General features: G+C 36.1%; 2 protein-coding genes across 3 annotated transcripts in view; one reads left to right on the top strand and one right to left on the bottom strand.

The window, feature by feature from the left end:
* The window catches only part of PH4alphaEFB (prolyl 4-hydroxylase subunit alpha-1), a 107,139-nt gene extending 86,159 nt beyond the window's left edge, over nucleotides 1–20,980 (bottom strand). The window contains exon 1 of one of the 2 annotated variants that reach the window (XM_067086322.1): nucleotides 20,378–20,980. The gene's annotated coding sequence lies outside the window, so the exon portion shown is untranslated. Of the gene's footprint in view, nucleotides 1–10,754; nucleotides 11,030–20,377 lie in introns of those variants that run through there. The other variant, XM_067086323.1, reaches the window with a different exon arrangement.
* CDase (neutral ceramidase) overlaps nucleotides 1–22,714 on the top strand; it is a 113,828-nt gene that overhangs the window by 48,922 nt on the left and 42,192 nt on the right. The window lies entirely within an intron of this gene.

The raw sequence follows: 22,714 nt of genomic DNA, 5'->3' as shown, positions 1-22,714 counted from the left end.
CGATCTGTTAAGAGTCACACCCCAGTCAACAATCATTTGGTGAATCTATTTAAAAAAAAAAAAAAACCACAACACAAGAGTCAATAGTCATCAATGAATACCTATTAGGTGTTCTCATCTTCTCGAGGTGAGGAATTACCCAGAATTGAGCTTAAATGTGAAGTGAAAGCAGAACAGCTAATCCCTGATTCAGATCAGCGAAGGAGAACAGTGCAGTCTCAAACACCCAAGTATGACTACAAACGTCAGGTAACGGGATTGTGTTCAGAGGAATTATATTAACATCTAAACGAATGTCATGGTTACGTGCGTGTGCGTGTGTGTGTGCTCTAAGCAACCTGGACTTCTAAACACCTTCGTGCATTCCCTTATCCAAACTCCGGGGTTCAAGAAACTGATCTTGGCATTTGAGGACCTGAGGATGACTCAGCCCAACCTTTGTGCTTAAAAAGGGTCACCTTCAGTCTGGACTGGGGAAGACTGTCCCAACATCAATCAACGCACTGATTTATCTTTACATTTCGAAATAATCATTATTGAAAGATTTGTCTGAACTTCGTACCTAATCATAATGTGATAACTTGAAAATAATGCTTGCCTAAGTTTGTAAACCTGCTTACGAGAAACTTTTTTTTTATATTGTTAATTTTTGTGCGGTTATTTTTATATTGTTATTTTTACATTGTCATTTTTTATATTGTAATTTTTTATATTGTATTTCAGACAGCTTTTATTGTATTCCAGCTAGCTTTCAGTCGATAATATGACTGATAATACAAGATAAAAAATAACACCCAAGAGTGTTTCTTGCAAGCGGATAAACAAACGCAGGCAAGCATTATTTTCAAGTTATTAAATTACGAGAGGGCATGAAGTCCAAACCAATATAGAACCCGTTCTAGTCTAGACATCCCAAGACAAGAGCATTGCTTACAATTTGAGCCTGAACAATAACAGCTGAACAGAATATAGAGTTTAGGTCAAAGCCAAGCAAATGGGACCTAAGAGGTCATTCAGCGTTGGAAAGGAAATTGACAGTAGGCAGATCTGAAAGGTGTAACAGGAGGAAAACCTCGCAGTTGCGCTATGAAATATTTGTTAAGAGAGGGGTGGACAGCGAGATGGAAAAAGATAATATGAATGGAGGTACGGTAAAAGGAATGAAACGAGTTGCAACTAGGGGCAGAAGGGACGCTGCAAAGAACCTTTAGTAATGCCTACAGTACACTTCGTGAGGTGCACTGACGGCACTAACAGCCCCCCTATGGGAACTGAACAATAATAGTGGGTGCGTTAATGGAATTTTCTTGTAAAATAAAATCGCAGCAAAGTTCAGTAACAAACTATGCATCTTAGCAGACCACGTATCCATCCCTCGATTTTACAATATTGCTTACCAAACATCTCATCAGTAGATCGTAAATCACAGAGCGAAATCGTTTGTTTTGTGTGGCGAAAAAGATTTTCGTTTCTGACATATTTTGCGATTTTATTCGACCCCCTGGATTTTCTTTATTTGTTACTCTCTTACCTTTCTGTTTTTTTTTTTATTCCGTTTTGGATTTTATTTTTCTGATTTTTTTTTTATTTTATTTTCATCCGATTCTTTTTCAATCTGTTTTGGATTTTTTTGAATTTAATTAATGGTTAATAATTCTAATTTGTTATATAATTAATTGAAGAAATCACAATTCTTTTTCAATCTGTTCTGTGGATTTTGGTATATGTATATGTACATCTACACCATAGTGGGTTTTTCCCTATTTTAGAGACTCATGCTATTATGAGATTTTTTATGAATAATAATAATAATAATAATAATAATAATAATAATAATAATAATAATAATAATAATAATAATAAGAAGAAGAAGAAGAAGAAGAAGAAGAAGAAGAAGAAGAACAAGAACAAGAACAGAAGATAATAATAATAATAATAATAATAATAATAATAATAATAATAATAATAATAATAATAAGAAGAAGAAGAAGAAGAAGAAGAAGAAGAAGAAGAAGAAGAAGAAGAAGAAGAAGAACAAGAAGAACAAGAACAAGAACAAGAACAGAAGATACTCGCGTTCCTCAGCCTTGGCCTAAACTTTCCCTGCTCTTAATGTTAAGCCGAAAAAGGCAACGACCACTGAACAAACCGTAAGTAAGTAAGAAGAAGAAAAACGAAGAAAGAGAAGAGAAAAACGAGAAGCAAAAACAAAATATACAGATGTGAATGAAGGTCAACGCCCAACCGGAGATGCTTGCTTATTTTATGAGTATTAATCATGATCCTCTCTCTCTCTCTCTCTCTCTCTCTCTCTCTCTCTCTCTCTCTCTCTCTCTCTCTATATATATATATATATATATATATATATATATATATATATATATATATATATATATATATATATATATATATATATATATATATATATAAATATAAATATATGTATATATATATTTATAGATATATATGTATAATAGGGTATAAAAGCACGTTAAAACGAAGAAGCCTTATCATCATCATTATTATTCGCATATTAAATATTTCCATCTCATCCACATGAAACCAAAAATAACCTGCCCTAATTTCCTTTGGCAAGGTAATAAAAATATTAATCAAAACCACATACAACAATGACTTAAATAGTCATCCATGCAAAAAAAAAAATTAAATATAACATCAATTTAACATGAATCATTCAGTGACACGCGGAGAAAAAATAAAATCTGAATTTAACAGTGGTCAATAATGAACGGTGTGCGTATGTGTATGTGTGTGTGTTAGCGGACGCGTTGATGGGTGCCTACAGTGTGCCATTAACGACTTCAAAAGTTACTCTGATTACTGCCTTTAATAATAATAATAATAATAATAATAATAATAATAATAATAATAATAATAAAGATGCACGAAGATAGTCAACCACCCCACATCAGTAAATGTTTGTCCTATCATTTAATATACGATTTAAGAGTAATAATATTAATCAACTGTCATCCTCGTATGGAAAGAGGATGACGTCAAATAAATAATAATAATAATAATAATAATAATAATAATAATAATAATAATAATAATAATAATAATAATAATAATAATAAAATTATTATTATTATTATCATTATTATTATAATCAACATATGGACAGGGCAAGACAGTTTAAAATGTACGGTACATAATCTTTGAATGAACGGTGCGCAACACGGTGCAGCTGCACTCGACTCTCTCTTGTAATTCACTATACAAAAACCAGTCGTCTTTTCACAAGATCAGACGCAAGATACCTAATAAATTGTTCTCTTTTATGGACAACTCACTTCGATCTCGAGAGAGAGAGAGAGAGAGAGAGAGAGAGAGAGAGAGAGAGAGAGAGAGAGAGAGAGAGACTACTGAATATTTCGAAATGTGAAAGAATCTAAGACCGGGAAATGAGTCACTAGCTTGCAACGTACCAATAGTAATTTGCCAGAATGTATCGCATTATGTCATAAAACTCTCTCTCTCTCTCTCTCTCTCTCTCTCTCTCTCTCTCTCTCTCTCTCTCTCTCTCTCTCTCTCTCTCTCTCGTATCGGCCTACGAAAGTGGCGATCCTGTTCAATGATCAGATCAAAAATATCCATGAAAACAGTATCATCGATCAAATCTTATCTCTTTGGTAAGGACCTGATCTTAAGATGACGAGAAAGGAAACTGATCCGTATATCCTTCAAAAGTGATTGAGAGAGAGAGAGAGAGAGAGCCAAGGACACGGTATTTCTAACAGGTGCAAAAGTGCAACGAACCCGTACACAAAACAGGAAGAAGAGAAGAAAAACTTGTATATTGAATTAGGAAGAAGCAGGTTTATGGCACATAAAAAGGAGCCGAGTAAAATCACTGGCGCTTAAGACTGGCAGTTCATTACACTAGACCTTCCAGAAGCCTCTGTGTGATGCTTGCAGCGACGGGATGTAGCTCGAACCCAGATAACAACGTAGTTGTTACCCCCGTCAGCTAGCCTGAACGGTGGCTAGGTATTCAACCGTTTCTGGCTAGCTCTGTCAGTTCACAAGATTTCTCAAAACGTGACAGATGGATTTAAGTTAAATGTTGTGGGAAGATCGGTTATTGGCCGTGAAGAACGCATCACATTTTGAGATGAATCAAGACTTGGATACACAGTATTATTTTTTCTGTTTTTTCGCTGATGGAAGAAAGCCTAGAGCCCTATTGTTAGGCTATCGATGCCATTGTTGGTTCAAATGGTTTTAAGCAAGCAGTTTCATCAATTTGGATAAGGAGAGACAGGATATCCTAAGTGGCCAGTTCTCTCATTCGTTAAACAAACGAAATTAGCACCGAGGGACATTTTCAAATTATATTTAAAGTCTGTTTATGCTTTTGTTTTGCACTGAATAAATATAGTATGTATGTATGTATGTATGTATGTATGTATGTATGTATGTATGTATGTATGTATGTATACTGCGAGTGTAATTTATCTGTAACAGGGTCGGATTATGTACATATTTCTGTCCTTTGTTCAATCGTATGCAAAACACTATCATTTGGGAGTAAGCCAGTAATTACCTTTAGTGAATCAAGCCTCGCCATATTTTTAAACTGTGGATAAAAAAAATTGTAAAAGTAGCAAAAAAAATAGAATTACGAAAGGAGCTACTTCAAGGAACCATTCGCACGGGGAAAAAAAATTTCGTCTACTTTCACACCGACACTTTTTACCTCCCCAAATTTCCCTTCACTAGAGTATGACATCTTCCAGGGACCGTTTTCATACCAGATGTCGTTTCCGATACTTCTCGTTGCCGTCTTTACTTCCGCCTGTGAAAATTACTGATGTTTTGTTTTTTTTTTGTTTTTTTATAAATGATCTCTTTCTGTATTTCCCATTACCTCCCGTTACTTCTTTCTAATGAACACCATATTCTCTGGAAGCTTGTATTTCAAGTCAGTGGCCCTTGTGGGCTTGATACATGTAATAATAATAATAATAATAATAATAATAATAATAATAATAATAATAATAATAATAATCTTAAAACAATTTTTTACGGAAATCCATCAATAACTTTCTATGGTATCTCAAGGACAGAAATAACACAAAACTAACAAACACGATATATTATATATATTATTTATATATATATATATATATATGTGTATATATGTGTATATGTGTGTATATATATATATATATATATATATATATATATATATATATATATATATATATATATATATATATATATATATATATATATATTTCATATATATTTGTTAGTTTTGTGTTTGTCTGTCCTTACGATACTATAAAAGTTACTAATGGACTTCCGTAAAATTTTGTGGATTGTTATTATATTATTATTATTATTATTATTATTATTATTATTATTATTATTATTATTCAGAAGATGAACAATATTCATATGGAACAAGCTCACAGGAGCCACTGACTTGATATTCAAGCTTCCAAAGAATATGGTGTGCATTCGAATGAAGTAAAAAAAAAAAAAAAACAAAGGAACAAATTAATACATAAATAGAAAAACTGTTAGCACATTAAAATACAATGAGAATATTTTTAGGGTAGTAAAACGAACGGCTAATCACTCAAGGAATGATTGAATAGGTTTTGAGATGGATTCGAATTCATAATTGGAAAGAATATTTTTTTTTTTATTTGCTAATGGCGGAAGTATAATACACACCAAGATTATTTCCTGGTTTTATAAAATCGTCATCTTTCCTTCTTTCGTCATCATTTTGAATTTTGCATGTTACTTCACACGATCACTACTGTGGAACTGAACGAGAGAGAGAGAGAGAGAGAGAGAGAGAGAGAGAGAGAGAGAGAGAGAGAGAGAGAGAGAGAGAGGAGCCCTTAAACACACACTAGAACATGGAGAGAGAAAGAGCGACAGAAAGATACAGGTGTCTACACGTGCACACACACACACAGAGAGAGAGAGAGAGAGAGAGAGAGAGGGGCTCTCAAGTCTTACGAAACTGCTTCCTGAGAACATAGCGCACACTTCGATTCCTTGTGTTGAAATAACCGACGTATGGTACTAGACCCATCTATCATTAAAGTCAGATATTCTATACGCTTTCCGCATCGTCTCCGGTACAAATGTCCATCTCTTGAAGGAAGTTTCATTCTCTCTGTAGTTATGCGAAAAATTTTCTAGTAGTGCTTTCTGGTTCTATACGCACAATTTAGAACCAGAGTTTGATGGCTGAATATTTTTCAACACTGTTTTATTCTACTCATAGTCAAGCCAAACCTTCGTGCATAAAATGAATACAAGGAAGATAATTCTTTAAGTTAACTTCCATAAAATTTTCTCTTCTGGACCAAGACCTTTTTTTCAGGACGCTTTTTATTCAAGTCGCTATAAATTTAATCGAGAAATATAATTAATACTATCACTTTCGTAAACCGGTTCAACAAAATCGAACCTTTCGCTTACAGGATAACTGCCGGCTTTCCCTATGTTTGGTTAACAAAAGAAAAGAATGTAGTCTGCACTCTATAGGCTTCTGCCTACTGCTAAGTCTGATAATTACTTTCACTGAATTATCAGTTCCTAAAATATGCTATACAATTCAAATAGTTCGTCATGCTTCTGGTACTATGATATCAATCATATTACCGATCTTTGGCTGCAAGATAACGAACGTGAGAGATTTGAATTTGACACTATTGGGGTTACGAGCTGCTCAACTCAGCCTACTACTAGTCAGCTCTTACGGGAGTTCAAATGTCTAATACTGATTTCCACTCACATATCTAAGTAATCATCAAACACAAATCCAACGCAATGACTGAAAGATAAAAAACAAAAGTCATTTTACACTGACCACCAAACAACGGAAACGCCAAAGAGAAAACTCTTGAAGAGGCAGTTAACGCATTACCTCCGGCACACACGGAAAAACAACAGAAGGCGGCATTGCTTGCGTGAGTGTCCATTAGGTACTTAGAAAAAACACGGAAAAATTTTGAGCACAACGTCCATATGGCGTTCTCAAACCCTGCCGGGGATTACCGAGGAATGAGACGGCTGTCTAAAGCTATAGGCAATTTGGAGCTCTTCTTATTTAAAAACGAGAGATAGATGTTGGGGTTACCAGTAAATCGCTAGTAATGCAAGAAAGACCAAAATCAAATATTTATGTTTGGACCTATTTATAACAAAGTAAATGTTTTCTATGACAAGACTATGTAGAATTATCTCAGAAAACCTGCAACAGAAAACTTATATGAAAAGTGTGGATAATTTACAATGGTTTAAAGGCAAGGCTGGTTGCATGCAAATAACCTGGGAACACCAATATGTAAAACATGAAAACTTCTCCAATCACAACTAAAATATATATGCATTCTTTCAGATCTTAAATCAACATCGTATTTTCTTCTTTAGATGATATCAACGCAGAAACCAGTGTCCTTAAAAGCACAATGGGCCGGCAAACAGAACTAGCCCAGTTGAAAAAGGGTTTATAATAACCTTGTGAGTCTAAAAGTCCAAACAACACAACCCACTCCTTAAAAACACAATGACCAGCAAAGCCAAGAGATGACTAAGGGTACAAATATAACCTTGTGGGTCTACCAGTTCAAATTTGCTCTCGGTTCGAGAATTGGGAGTGAGGTCGTGGGACGTGGGTCTCCCTGAATTCTCCTCCCTCATCACATCCAACGCTATGTTTTCCTCTTTGTTGTCCCTTGAGGTTTCTCTTCCTACGCCTTCTCAATGTGCCTTTTACCGTTCTTTTTAACGTCTTGGTGCCCTTTCCAGCTCTTCTCGAATTCCTTGTCAACAATGTGTGTTTTGCCAGTCTTTCCTATGCGTCTAGATTTTTTTCTTTGAAAGAGTTCCAGATTTCTACTCTGTCTAACAACAGGTGTATTCTTGCACTCTTTCTAACGCGTCGTGGTGTAGTATTTTTTTTTTATTCTAAAACGCGCCTAGGTATACTTTTTAGTTGCCAAAACATCTAGGTGCACAATTTCCTCCTTCAAAGATTTTATGAGTACTTTTCTAATCTTTCAAACGCGTCTAGTCTTTGTCAGTCTTCTTCCCTTGACGTTCTCTTTGCTCCGTGAAAATTAACTGGGTGTGCTTTTTCACTTTTCCCTATGCGTTTAAATTTACTTTTCCAAGATTTCCAGTGAATACAGGAGTAGGTTTTCTTTCTAATGTGTCCTTTTTCACTCTTTGGAACATGTCAAGGCGTCCCTTTTCACTCCTTCCAACACATCAAGGTAAATTTTACCATAATGCGTCTAGGTGTAATCTTTCACTATTTTCAACGCGCCAGTGTACACTTTTTCACTCTTCCCAACGCATCTAGGTGTGCTTTTACCAGCAAGAACTTATTGCAATCGCCAATTTGAGAAACAAAGACACCTCAAACCGTGAAATTCTCCCGCGATTTCTCTCCTTTTCCATATGCCGGCGACAAGAATCATTTCCCGGAAGCAGATAATTCAAGTTCAAGGTCGTGGCACCGAAGAAAAGTTCGCGAGCACAATTACGCGGATGTTTTGGGCGAAGGCAGCAAACGGTGAAAGCGGAAAACTGAATGATTTATTGTTTTGTGTCGTGAATTGTCTGACAAGGCATTTTCCTTAGTGTAAGAATTTCATCTGCACCCGTATTCATAGTATTATTATATGCAATGTCAATGATTGTGGAGTAAAAAGAAAATGAGATACATTTGCGAAGTTACTTATGTTTTTTTTATTTTGTAAATAAAACCAGACTTGAGCAATGCCAGGCCTGCTCAGATCAGCAACTTTCCAAACATAATTGACTGAAAACATCAAAATTGACAACATTATTTCGGAAGTAATGTGATAAACCAATTTCACAAGTAATTCGACGAAATCTATTACGACACAATTTGACGCACGAGCGGAGATTACTTATTAGTAAATAAAAAGAAACCGTACTGGAAGCGTAAAAGTACGCCCACTGTAGGCTTATCTAACCAACCACAACTGTGTCCCATTTCTACTCCCACCAGACACCTACATTCTGTTACAAGTTTCAACAGTGGTCACTGGTTCTCATGCACCAAACGCCGTCTGTCGTTCATCTGAGCAATAGCGTTAACTGATCAGCTAAATAAATTCAGAATCTGATGAAACTAAGATTATACGAAATAAAAGATTAAAATACAGCAGTGGAGAGGGACTCCCCAACTTGGTAAGCCACGTGAATAGGACTAAAACGTTTAAATAATACGACTGAAATCTATAAACAATTTATAGGAAATTTCTTTATAAAGTCAATTTGTAGAATATCTCAATATATACCCGATAAATCATTAAGTCAAAAAATTGAACATGGAAATAAACACCAAAAATATTCATTAATTTATGATAAGAGAGCGAAAATGACATCAAAATGAGTCTTCTGTCTACAGTGGAAACAGTAAGAAAAGATTAACTAGAATAAACACTAAAACCAGCATAATAAACAGTAACTAAATTGTAAGGGTATTAATACCATAAAAATTATCTGCTTCAGAACCCAAAACAATATAACCAAAATCACATCAAATTCGACACCGACGACAACAGTGGTGTTGATGAAGATCATGTGATGATAGCACTAAAAATGGCAGGGTATTAACCGGTATGTATCCACCTATGTCAAAGCCCAGGGTAAACTCATGCTACGTGAAGTTGATGGCCGCACGAAGACATCGTTTAATAATATAATTTGTCAACCACACAATACAGAAATAAGTGTATATAATACTTTGATCTCCGAAGGGCTAGTACTAAACACGACGTCCCAAGGAGCTTCCGCTTTGTTTAGTACTAACACCTCGAGGTAGGTTGGAGGGTGTCCAGAGGAACAAACCAGGCTTCTCAAATCTGTCATCACCTAAGGCTGGCAAAAGAGTTGATGTCCTAACATTTCAAAGCTCTTGGAACAAAATGACCTGGGTTAACTGATGATCGACCATGAAACAAGATGCTATATGACAGAATCAACCGGTTTAACAGAATTAATGATTAAATAATTAATAGACTGACTGATTAAATTATGTGCCTTGGCGTCGCAACGGTTATGATCACTGGAGTCCAATGGAACTAAATCTCAGGTTTGCTATTTACAGATTTAAAAAAAAAAACATACACTGAAAGTATGGTGTATAATTACATCTAAGAAGGAAATTGAAAGCATGTGATTAACTGGTTAAAACTTAGGCTCTAGACTCGAATGGTTTTAGGACAATAACCTATTTCAAAAAAGAAATCATGCGTTGCACATCGACTGAAAAGTACTTTAGCTACCCTAGACCAACCTAACCTAATGATACTTAGGTTTAAACGTAACTAGCTAATATAGTGGTTGAGAATGTTGAGAGTTTTCAAAATTAACTCAACATAATCCATAATCTTTTAACATACTTACTATTTTACATGGATTAATCTCTCTCTCTCTCTCTCTCTCTCTCTCTCTCTCTCTCTCTCTCTCTCTCTCTCTCTCTAATATATATATATATATATGTGTGTGTCTGTGTAAGTGTGTGTGCTGCATTTTAATTATAGGTTAATCACCTTTACCACCTTTTACAACAGCGAAAATCCACAAATCGTGAGCGATTTATCACTAGTCATTTTCGTAAAAAACATACTCGGGAAAGAACATCAAATTAACGGTTGAGTACGCCCACTATAATCAATCCGTGTGAAGAGAAAACATCAAGGAAAAATATAAACATTTACACTTACAAATTCACCAGTATATGACAGTAACCCCGACCTCCAAATGCTTTTCCAAAGTCAAGTTAACTCGAACTTTCTTTAGCTTCGAGAATAAAGGCCAAAAGCACATGGGCTCAACGGTAACTGGTAATATAACAGCAAACACTGGCTCTGACGTGTCACCCCGGGCTACTCACAACGGACAAACTGGCGAACAAACGGAACTTTCTCGACCCAGAGGGTACGAACTATGAAAGGAGGAGCACTTCTGCTCCCTCCCACCCACGCCCTGGGACAGAATTGAATTCTCTCGATTGATTTTTTCGTATCAGGCAGCTGTCGAAGTCTGCTAAGGAGGAAATTGCAACGTCGACGCCCCGAAAACATTGTACCGAATATTTGGCCACGACTCGTTTATTATAATAGAAAAACGATCCACACATCTCGTACATCTGGCTGTGGGCTTTCTCGTGTAAACAACAGTCAAGAATTAAGGTCAGTGACATTGCTCTTCGACTGGAAACCCATGGAAACAATTGAATAATACAGCTCTTGCCCTAACGCAATGGTGAAATATAATTATACTGTGTGTGGTGTAACATTTCACACCTGTTTACCCTTTCCCAACTTCATTAAGGCGGGAGGAGAAGGGATGACGAGTGCAGTCCTCCACTCCGTGCCACCAGTCACGTTCCCGTGTGAGGGATTCGATCTTTCTAGACGAACTCTCTCTCTCTCTCTCTCTCTCTCTCTCTCTCTCTCTCTCTCTGTGTGTGTGTGTGTGTGTGTGTGTGTGAGTGTGTGTGCGCGCGCTTTGTTGAGACAAATAACAATCTAATTCATGAAACCACAACTATTTACATCATTATCGAGTCGATGTTTATTAGCGAGACGCTATTTTACGTGTGAATCCATTTTAAAAGAGAGAAAAATGAGTTCAATTTTGATCTATTTCCCAGGCGCTGCCCTTCCACCCCACTCCCAAAATCCTTGTAGCCCTGACAGAGAAAGATGCGTAGCTTACAGAAGCCATGGCTTCCTTGTAGCATACGTTATTTCGAAATAAACCACGATAAATCAGTAATCACCTATTTGGCTTGATAAATATGAAGAAATTGCTTCACGTAAAAAGAAAAAAAAGGTTGGGTCAGAAAGAAAATGGGATGCTTCTTAAATTCATCTGCCGACAGAAAACGGGGTGCAGAAGAAAGTCGGTGTAAGAAACATCACAACATAAAAGAAAAACAAGAAAATTAAACGGCATTTCGACCAAAAGATAGTAAAGACGGGAGGAAATGACGTTGTCTGGTTGTCTTGTCATCTTGGGGGTCTCATGTGCGTGCGTTTGTGTGTTCGGAGCAAAGGGTGTGAGACGCCTGGGTTGGGGTAGGGATGGATAGGGGTGGTGGGAGTGATGATGTCTGCTAGGAATGACGAGCCCAAGAGGGTTGGGGGACTGATGCAACAGCCTTTTAACTGGGTAAGGGGTCTCTCTCTCTCTCTCTCTCTCTCTCTCTCTCTCTCTCTCTCTCTCTCTCAGAATCTGGCCAAGACAACAAAATAAACAATAAATGATTGTCACATATAACAGTGCGTCTCTTTCTCTGCTTCTCTCGCTAGAACCTAGTTACGTCAACGAAATGACGTGCATCATCCTAAAGCATACTAACATTCTCTCTCTCTCTCTCTCTCTCTCTCTCTCTCTCTCTCTCTCTCTCTCTCTCTCTCTCTCTCTCTCAGAATCTGGCCACGGCAACAAAATAAACAAAATACGATTATGACATATCAGTACGTCTTTCTCTCTCTCTACCTCTCATCATCCCAGAGCATACTAACATTCTCTCTCTCTCTCTCTCTCTCTCTCTCTCTCTCTCTCTCTCTGTGTGTGTGTGTGTGTGTGTGTGTGTGTGTGTCCTAAAAGCAGGCCACGTCAGCAAATGAGCTAGTGCCATTTTCAAACTAACCTACTATTTCGGGTGTGTTGTTAAACTCCTTGGAACTCACTCCTCACAGACTACCCAAGAATAACCTTTCAGATGAACAACGAACATCTTCAATATAAACTGCATGGTCATCTGAAGCAGAAGCTCTGCCTTAGTCGTGGAAGGAATGCCAAGCCCCTTCAAGGTAGCCCAACCAAAGGACACCGAGAAGTTCTCCTAAATTTTTCGACCATCATAGTCATCATTCATGAGTACACATATAGGCTACAGGGAAGCGAACGGAAACATGTAAAAATGGAGTAAAACAACAAAGAGAAGATGGCAAAATACGATTAAATTAAAGATAAACATAAAACCAGCACTAACCTGAATAAATGTCCTCTCACCTAACAGCGCATGCGTTTACTCACACAAAAGCTGACGAGATAAACCCAGAAAATACCAATTCTGATGCAGACTTATACTGGCCCTGTTCTACTACTACCACTAACGTTCATTAGGAACCAACTTCAAGGGTTATTTAAGACCAAATTAAGTACATATAGAATATAATCCCTACATGAGAAAGCAAAGGATATTTTTGTGTACCATTAATCAACATTACAATGAATGAAAGTGCATGAGTGAGAAAATAAAAACGAAAATACTTAGCCTAACGTGGGCACACATACATAATTATAGTACTTGAATGGATTCGCAAGTCCAACTCGCTTTAATGACAATTTAAGGAGTTACCTGCAAATTTAATAAACTGTTGTGTTAATGACAAGGCCTTATTTTAATTACAAAACAACAGTTTCAGTGTAAAAAAAAAAACAAATCTAGACGATATTCAATGCCTGAATAGTTTGCATTATAACAATTTCCACCCACTAACACATGAGGCAACACGATATTCATTGCCTGAATAGTTTGTATTATATTATAACAATCTCCACCCACGACACATGCGGCACAGCGTGAAGGAAAATTAAACAGAGCTTGAAGCTTGAAGCTGCAACGAATTATTATCGTTATTACAAATGCAGAACAAACCATCAAAATCATCAACTTGCAATGCAAAATCTAGTATACCAGGGCCTGGTGTCCGAAAACAAGAGGAAAAAGAAGTAAAACACAAATGAAAAAAAGAAACCTGTTAGCAATTCCAGACGAGATTCTCCTCATAAAAGGAGACGCTACTCTATATGGGGCGAATGTTTAGCCTAAGCCTCCAGACGCCAAGTGTCACTCACCAGCCTCCTCCATTACTCTAGGTCCACGGTGCACGTAAGCACTGCGTAAGGGATATTTTCTCCGTATGGTTTACAAAGGGAGAACGGTCTTTTTTATGAGAACTGTAAATAAAAGGTTATTTTCTTTGTGAGGTCTGCAGTTATGGTAGTTTTTTCAGTGCGTACAAATGAGATAAAGTCTTTCTTTCCATGCGCCAACAAGTTGAGATCATTTATAATTTATACAAAGTCTGCAGATAGACCGACACAATTTATACTTTTTAAAATCTGCATACAGATTTTGCTATAAAAACTATACAGATGGAGAATAGCTTTACCAAGACTAAAGAAAAGGAGGATACTTTTCTTTGTACAGCCTATGGACATATTTTATTCTCATCATCTACAGATACAAATTTTTTCCTCGTCAAGCCTACAGAGAGGATTTATTTCTTCACGATGTCACACGCCAAAAATTTAAATCTCACACAATTAATACTATTTCATAACCATTTACAACGGTTTTGTTCTAATTTCGACCAGAAGATTGTAAAAACATTTTCACTCTTTGAATCACAAGCACACATACACAAACATTTCCAAGCAGAGGTGCGTAAATGCTGACTATTTATGTAGGCTATCAGCCTTTTCTCTTCCTAATTGGCCCCAAGCACGTTAATATGCGGGTTAATCCCCAACCCGGACACACGAAATTTCCCTTCCATCCCATCTGTCTCTCCATTGCAAAGTGATCTCACGCTATGACGTCACAACAAATATGGCTGTACAATGCGTTAGCTTCCGCGATAGAAATAAAATGGAAATTAATTTTTTTATTTAATAATACGCCATAAGTACATTCGTTGAATATGCATTTTCAACTCTCTCTCTCTCTCTCTCTCAAAAAAAAAAAAAAAAGTGTATATATACATAAACATTATACATATACATATATTTTATGTATGTGTCAGCTTTATCCCTAGTCGGGGTTGCTGTTTTTAATGGGCCTTTTCCAACGTCTCATTTCATAATTTGTTTTGGTAGATGCTTTACGGACGGTTGGCCTTCCTGACTCCCTCCAACCTTCCTATTTATCCTGTATATATATATATATATATATATATATATATATATATATATATATATATATATATATATATATATATATACATATATATATTGTGTGCCTTTTCTACATGAATACACATATATGCCTTTCTGTTAAAGCAAAAGAATTTATCGTCATGGTTTTGAATACATTAATGCGCTAAACATTAATATACCAAATTAAATGGAACAAATGAGCGTTAGATTTCTTTCGTCTTCACATACCGAAAACGATACACAATCAACCAACCATAGTACATAGTCACAATCAACCAACCATCTACTAGTCACAACATTCTATTCCAACCCATCATAGTCACAACATTCTATTTCTGTTTCTCTGTGTGATGTACATAGTCACAACATTCTATTTCCCTCTCTCTCTCTCTCTCTCTCTCTCCAACCATAGTACATAGTCACAACATTCTATTTCCCTCTCTCTCTCTCTCTCTCTCTCTCTCTCTCTCTCTCTCTCTCTCTAATATTGCAACGATGACTTGAGCCACGCTGGAGCCACGCGAAGAGGTTAAAAGATCAAAGACGCAAACGTTTATTCTCTTTCTTTTTTTACAAGGTCAAATGGCGTCAATTTACGCCCGTATTTTCTCTCGCGTTTTGTTACCCCCTTGTGATCTTTTGATGGATGGGGCGTGTGCTACAAATCATTGAGCTATCTACCGTTACTTTCGGTGATTTTCTTGCGGTATGGATGTTGCATAATGGCTTCGAAGTCTGAGTGATTTTCTGAATACGTACGTATGTATGTGTATATATATACAGATACATATTTATAAGTATATATACATATACATATGTGTATAATAAACATATACTTTATATATATATATATATATATATATATATATATATATATATATATATATATATATATATATATATATAGTATTACGTATCTCCACCAAAAATCAATTTGTGATTGACACTATGGTAGACATTAAATCAAAAGAATTCCCTTATCTCATTTTAAGAAGACAGAGAAACAACAATAATACTGATAATAACAATTTATGTAAATTAAACTGTTCCTACAGAGAAAAAATTCATTTGTCATAACGCAGATAATCTCCATCTTCATTTTCATTCATTTTCCACACGAGTAAGACGAAAAAAGAAAAAAAAATCTTTTCCGGCACTGAACCAATTAACTCGTCTGAGGAGAGTTGCCGACTTTTTCATCTGCCGAGTGTCTGAGAGTGATAAGCAAAACACAGGTCTTGCCATTTCCGAACTCGAGTTTTCCAATAGCTTTTCCAAATTGTTGGGAATGGAATGGAATGGAATGGAATGGGAATGGAATACAGAATTTAGGCCACGGGCCAAGCGTTGGGACCTGTGAGATCATTCAGCGCTGAAAGGGAAATTGAGAGTAGAAAAGTTTGAAAGGTGTAACAGGAGGAAAACCTCGCATTCTTTAGGAGAGGGTGAATAGCAAGATGGAAGAAAGAGAATACGAACGGAGGTACAGTTAAAAGAACGAAAGGGGTTGCAGCCAGGGGCCGAAGGGACTCTGCAAAGAACCTTAAATAATGCTTACAGTGCACCGCGTGAGGTGCACTGACGGCACTAACCCCCTACGGGGCTAAATTGTTGGGAGCTGGGCTTTTACGTTGAACTGAAAATACAAAAAGTTCAAGTTTTCCTCTTTGAATTTTATTTTCACTGAAATATACATACATACATACATACATACATATTTCCTCATTTGAGAAGATGGTACTATTTCGATTCTAAACAAGAATTGCATGCGAAGAGATTGCTAACCCCATGCAGACATTATATATATATATATATATATATATATATATATATATATATGTGTGTGTATAAATATATATATGTATGTATATATATATATATATATGATATATATACATATGTATATATATACATATATATATATAATATATATATATTGGAACCTGTCCCTCACTGGCTGTCGGTCAAAGAACAGGAGATCAGCTCCTGACCTATGAGCCTACAGAGTCCCAGGAGGAGGACTTTAATATATTAATATATTATATATATATATATATATCTATATATATATATATATATATATATATATATATATATATATATATATATATATATATATATAATATATATATATATAGTACTAAAATTTTACATAATTTTTAGGACTAAAAATTCTATAACACACTCAAATGCAGTTTCCGCAACGAAAAAATATTTAAAAAATACATCTAAAGGTAAGATAAAACCCTATTCATTACCTCACTCTCGCCTATAACCATAACACGAAAAGAAAATTAAGAAAATCATACACTGACAGCAAGGAAGGACTCAGCTTCTCACACGAGCGGGTGGCCATTGAATAGAAAAAAAATCACGCCAATCAGAACTCATTCAGCACCTCACAGCCGAGCAGAAGCAAGAAACATCTCCCAGAATTAATCTCAAACCAGACCTCCTGCTTGGGGGCCATCTCTGCCAAATTAGGCGGAGACACATACGCACACACGCTGCCATGCATCTCTGGAAGGAAGTCAGGATGAAGAAGAATGTCGGATCTCATTAGATTCCCTTGCGCTCTTTGGAGGACGAGCCAAGGGCATTAAGGTACACACAATTCTGTTGGCAGGGGAAGTGTGAAGTATTTATGGGGAACAAAGGTGGTCAGGTTGGCTACAATTTCCATGTAACCTGGTTGAATAATGTGTCGAGGTTCGGATGCTTTTTTGTTTTCATTCTGTTGCTTTTTTTTTTCATGGTTTCTCGTTCCTTGCCAAATGCACTTCAGACACTGAGATACTTATCAACGAAGACCTCAGGGCTTTTCTCAGTTTTCGAAAAATATAAAAATTTTATGTTTTTGCTGGTTGTCGACAGACCTTGTATATGCCAACTGCATCTGTCATGCTAAATGCCTTTTTGAATTGAATGTAAAAGTATATCCATTATGAGTAATAATAATAATAATAATAATAATAATAATAATAATAATAATAATAATAATAATAATAATAATAATAATATAATATCTGTGAACATTATCATAACCATTATTAAAATGTTAATCTATGAAAATATCGCGACATTTAATGGGTGTTAATCATTGAAAACATCGCTATCACAGGACAGGTATTAATCATTGAAAATATCGCCATCACCGTTTTTCAAAGAGGAGGCGCCGTTGCAAAGACAAAGCCTCAACCCCTGGACCTGACCCTGAACCAGATGATGATGATGATGATAGTGACGGCGACAGTGATTACTGTTCACTATCTTCCCTGCAATTATTTTAGCTTGGTTTTTTATTTTTAGTCCCCTGTAAATGAAAACCCTTGTGCCGGCTTTGTCTGTCCGTCCGCACTTTTTTCTGTCCGCCCTCAGATCTTAAAAACTACTGAGGCTATAGGGCTGCAAAGGGGTGTGTTGATCATCCACCCTCCAGTCATCAAACATTCCAAATTGCAGCCCTCTAGCCTCAGCAGTTTGGTTTTTATTTCATTTACGGTTATCTAATATTTTTTAGTTATATTTTGTTATGAATCGTGCATCTTCAAATTAAGAGTTACGGAGATATTTGCCGATGAAATTGATATATGTTATAGGATGCACCACCGGGCCGTTTTTCTGATTGATGCGTTTTTGTTTTTTGTTCATTGGGCTAATCGTCTTTTGTTTTTCGTTATGAATTATAAGTACGGTACAAATGCTGAAAAGCTTTGTTTCAAGAATATCCAATTCTGCGATTTTTCGGCTTTCTACAAAAGTGGCCTTGATTATGGATTACGTCTGTGGGTGTTCGGCTGTCTTACTTTGAGAAATTGGTCGTTTCCATGGACATTACAATGGAACCCAAGAAACTTCGGAACATTTAGCATCTTTTTAGGTTATTTTATTTTGCTGTAACTAGACGTTGGAAAATTTGTAATTTTTATCAGATCCCTGCAACAATCATTTCTTCGCGTAGTGAAATTCCCCGGTCCACGGTTCTTCTCTAATCATTTTTTAGATTCGTCTTTTTCTAGGAAAATGTAATTTTATATTTTTTCGAAAGAATCAGCAGTTTTTATTTCATTTAAGGTTATTTAAAGTTAGCCATAATCGTGCTTCTAGCAACGATATATGATAGGCCACCACCGGGCCGTGGTTAAAGTTTCATGGGCTGCGGCTCTTACAGCATTATACCGACACCACAGAAAGATAGATCTATTTTCGGTGGCCTTGATTATACGCTGTGGCGGCTGTACAGAAAACTATATTGAACCCAAGAAACTTCGGCGCATTTTTTACTTGTTTTATTTTGCGCTACATGGAAAATTTCCTATTTTTATCAGATCCCTGACATATATAGTTTTAGTTCGTCTTTTTCTTATTTTTACATATATATAAACGGATTTATATAGAGATACATTCATAAATACATATATATATATTTATATGTATTCATAAATACATATATATATATATATATATATATATATATATATATATATATATATATATATATATATACATACATACATACACACACAGCAAAAACAGAAAAAGCAAGCATAAAAGCAAACAAACGCCCCAAATAAGTCCTTTGCAAGATATGATTTCATCTTCCAAAAAGAGAATGCTCGCTCTAGTGTAGGATGCCTGACCTCAGTTCATGGGCATTCCGCAAGCGTAAGAAAAAGAAAAACGTTATATCAAATTTCATATAAATAAGTAAATATGTCTTCAACAGCCTACCTACTGGGCCTGATTGGGACTGCTCAAGGAGCAAGAGCCTGTGCTGGCACAAGGCCAACATAATTTGAAACGAATAGGTGGACTAAGTCTAAAGCCTCTTTTCATGTCGGTATCGAATCTGTACTAATAAACGTCACCATAAGTTTTTAAATTTTAGTTTTCTTTCTAATAATTTCTGTATTTTTCCCATTCATTATTTAAACTAATATACCAAAATGCTATAAAAAATGTTCAAGATCAATTTTTGTCTCATAATCAATAGGCCTTAACTAAGTTTGACACTCCCGTATTTATTCTCTCTCTCTCTCTTACTTTTGGCATATTTTGTGGCTTATTTACCACACTTATGGCCGTATCAGGTTCTTCCTTTTAAATGCACGCATTTTCAAAAAATTATCATAACCTGATTAAGGAAAATCGAACATAATTTTCCCCATGCCTCCATTCACTCGCATACTCCACATGACCATCCCAGTATGCAAATAGGCTAGAGCTGAACAATACACAGATCTCAACACGTGTTTATCACAAAGAATCCATGCGTTTTCCTGCCGTCGACGATAAGAGTTCAAATTACTACTGTCAATTCTTTACGACATGAAGTTACTGTGACATAGGCCTACCGACTAAATCATAAATAAACATGTTGTCGACTTACCGTGTAGGTGGGCGGGTGTGGTAAAACGTGGCTAGCTGGTAGTTCGCTTTATAAGGGCGCGTTAATCTTGCCCAGATGCCGTCAACTGGTTTGTGTCTTTTCCTTGTCAGCTGGGTTTCTAATTATAAATTACTTTTAGTCCGCTGAAACTCGAAGCTACTTGAGTAAATACCTCGACGAGAAACGATCTGAATGCAGTCGTTCAGTAATTCGATGATGATTAGAAATCTATAATTCAGAATCAAGAGCGATCTTAGGAAATCGTGTCGACACTTTCGATTCTGTGACGGAATGCGTAAATGTAATTTTTTTCCCCCTCAAAAGATATGAAAACTACGTGATGGTGATAACAGCTAACAGTACAGACGTAGGGAAGACGTCTTGAATGGTCGGCTGCCAGCCAACTACTGAGACTGTCTGACTCTGACTCTGACCGAGTCTAGGAACTGAAGGCCGCAGCTGCCGCGAGACCGCGACCCGTGAGCTTCAACAGGGCAGCTTGAGCCAGCTGCACTGGCAACGTAGAAGATGAAGCCGAGATCCTGCTGGCCTGCACCACCAGCCACTGACTTTCAGCAACCGGGGCAGCTGTCTGAATACTGAGGTGGAGCTTCTGAGCTTCACCTGAGCGCTGCTCTATGAATATTGTAGGTTGCTGGTTAGCGTACTTCGCTGAATTTCGCGGGCAATTATATGCTTCAATCATCCCAAAATTCCTTTCTGTAATGGATGGTTCCAACTATGGTTACTGGAAATAAATCGTTTATTCAGGTATACCGACCTACAACCGATCTATTAAAGGGGTTTCAATTGGCTATTGTTGTAAGGAAGGCTAAGCAGAAACTACGTGCTCAGAAAATCACGCTAGCTTTCGTACACCATTGCATATGAAAGCTAGCGTAGTACGACGTATAAATTGTCCCCGCTCACGCATACACATTACGATATGCATCATGTGAGAAAGCCCAGCTTTTTCCTAGGTTTCTGCACTTGACATATACCTGAAAAGATTGTTGAATTTTGCTCAAGAATGTAGAAGTTTCTCTCTGCACACATGCACACGAATAAGCGAGAGAGAAAAAATGACAAATTTCGATGTGCAAAATGTGAACCTTTGCCTGATACCAGGTTCTCAGACATCAATCATATTTTTCCCCTAATGTTGCATTACTCTGGCATCACGGAGGTTTCTTTTTTGCGCATGCACTCGCAGGTAGAGAGAGAGAGAGAGAGAGAGAGAGAGAGAGAGAGAGAGTGGCACGAGAATGGAAGAGATGATAAAATTTGATACGTGTTATGTGCATTAGTACTAGGTTCTGACACGACATCATTTTATTTTCTTTAAGGAATCTACGGAGTTCCTCTTCATACGCACATACACACACACAGACACACACACACACACACATATATATATATATATATATATATATATATATATATATATATATATATATATATATATATATATATATATACAGTATATATATTATATATACTATATATATATATATTATATGAGAAAGAGAGATGGAAAATTCAATACTGGTGTGTGAAAGCTAAGAGACATCCATTACATCGTCCACAAAAAAATGAAATCTACACCAACGTCAATAGAAGTTTCTCTTAAATGACACACACACCCCAAGTCCCATACAAAAGGAACTTTTAGTCTTTCTTTTTTTTTAATTAAGTTTCAACAAAGCAGTGACTCCCTATTCTCATCATGACTGGGAATCTGGTGGTGATTGTTTCACGTTGTACGGTAGAAAGTCTCCTGAAAGATATAAAATATATTCTCATTTAATTGATTACTGTTTCAGTTGGTTGAGTTAGTTGTTTTATTGTGTTTTATTTGTATATAGAGATATATATATATATATATATATATATATATATATATATATATATTTTATATATATATATATATATATATATATATATATATATATATATATATATATATATATATATATATATATATATATATATATATATACATATATATATATAATATATGTATAATGTATATGTGTATAGTTATTCAGCATCAAACCTTTCTCCTAACAGGTGGTGGCTCTAGAGAAAAATCAAGGTAACGATTTATACTTTAACTGTTGAACCATGAATTAATCCCAAGTGCTAAAAATTTCCACAACATTAAATCCCTTATACACTTGCGAAGAAGGCTCATCAGCAGTGCACCCTTCCCACCACCCCAAACACACACATACATCACCATCACGACTGTTGTATGTACTTCCGTTTTAAATATGAAGGCGCTTCCTCCCCGATACCTTCTCTACATCATCTACCCATTACTTATTAAAGTCATAG

This window comes from Macrobrachium rosenbergii, chromosome 42 (genome assembly GCF_040412425.1).
Source record: "Macrobrachium rosenbergii isolate ZJJX-2024 chromosome 42, ASM4041242v1, whole genome shotgun sequence".
NCBI lineage: Eukaryota > Metazoa > Arthropoda > Malacostraca > Decapoda > Palaemonidae > Macrobrachium > Macrobrachium rosenbergii.
The sequence above is the reverse complement of the archived record's forward strand: the minus strand, read 5'-3'. Positions and strand labels throughout refer to the sequence as shown.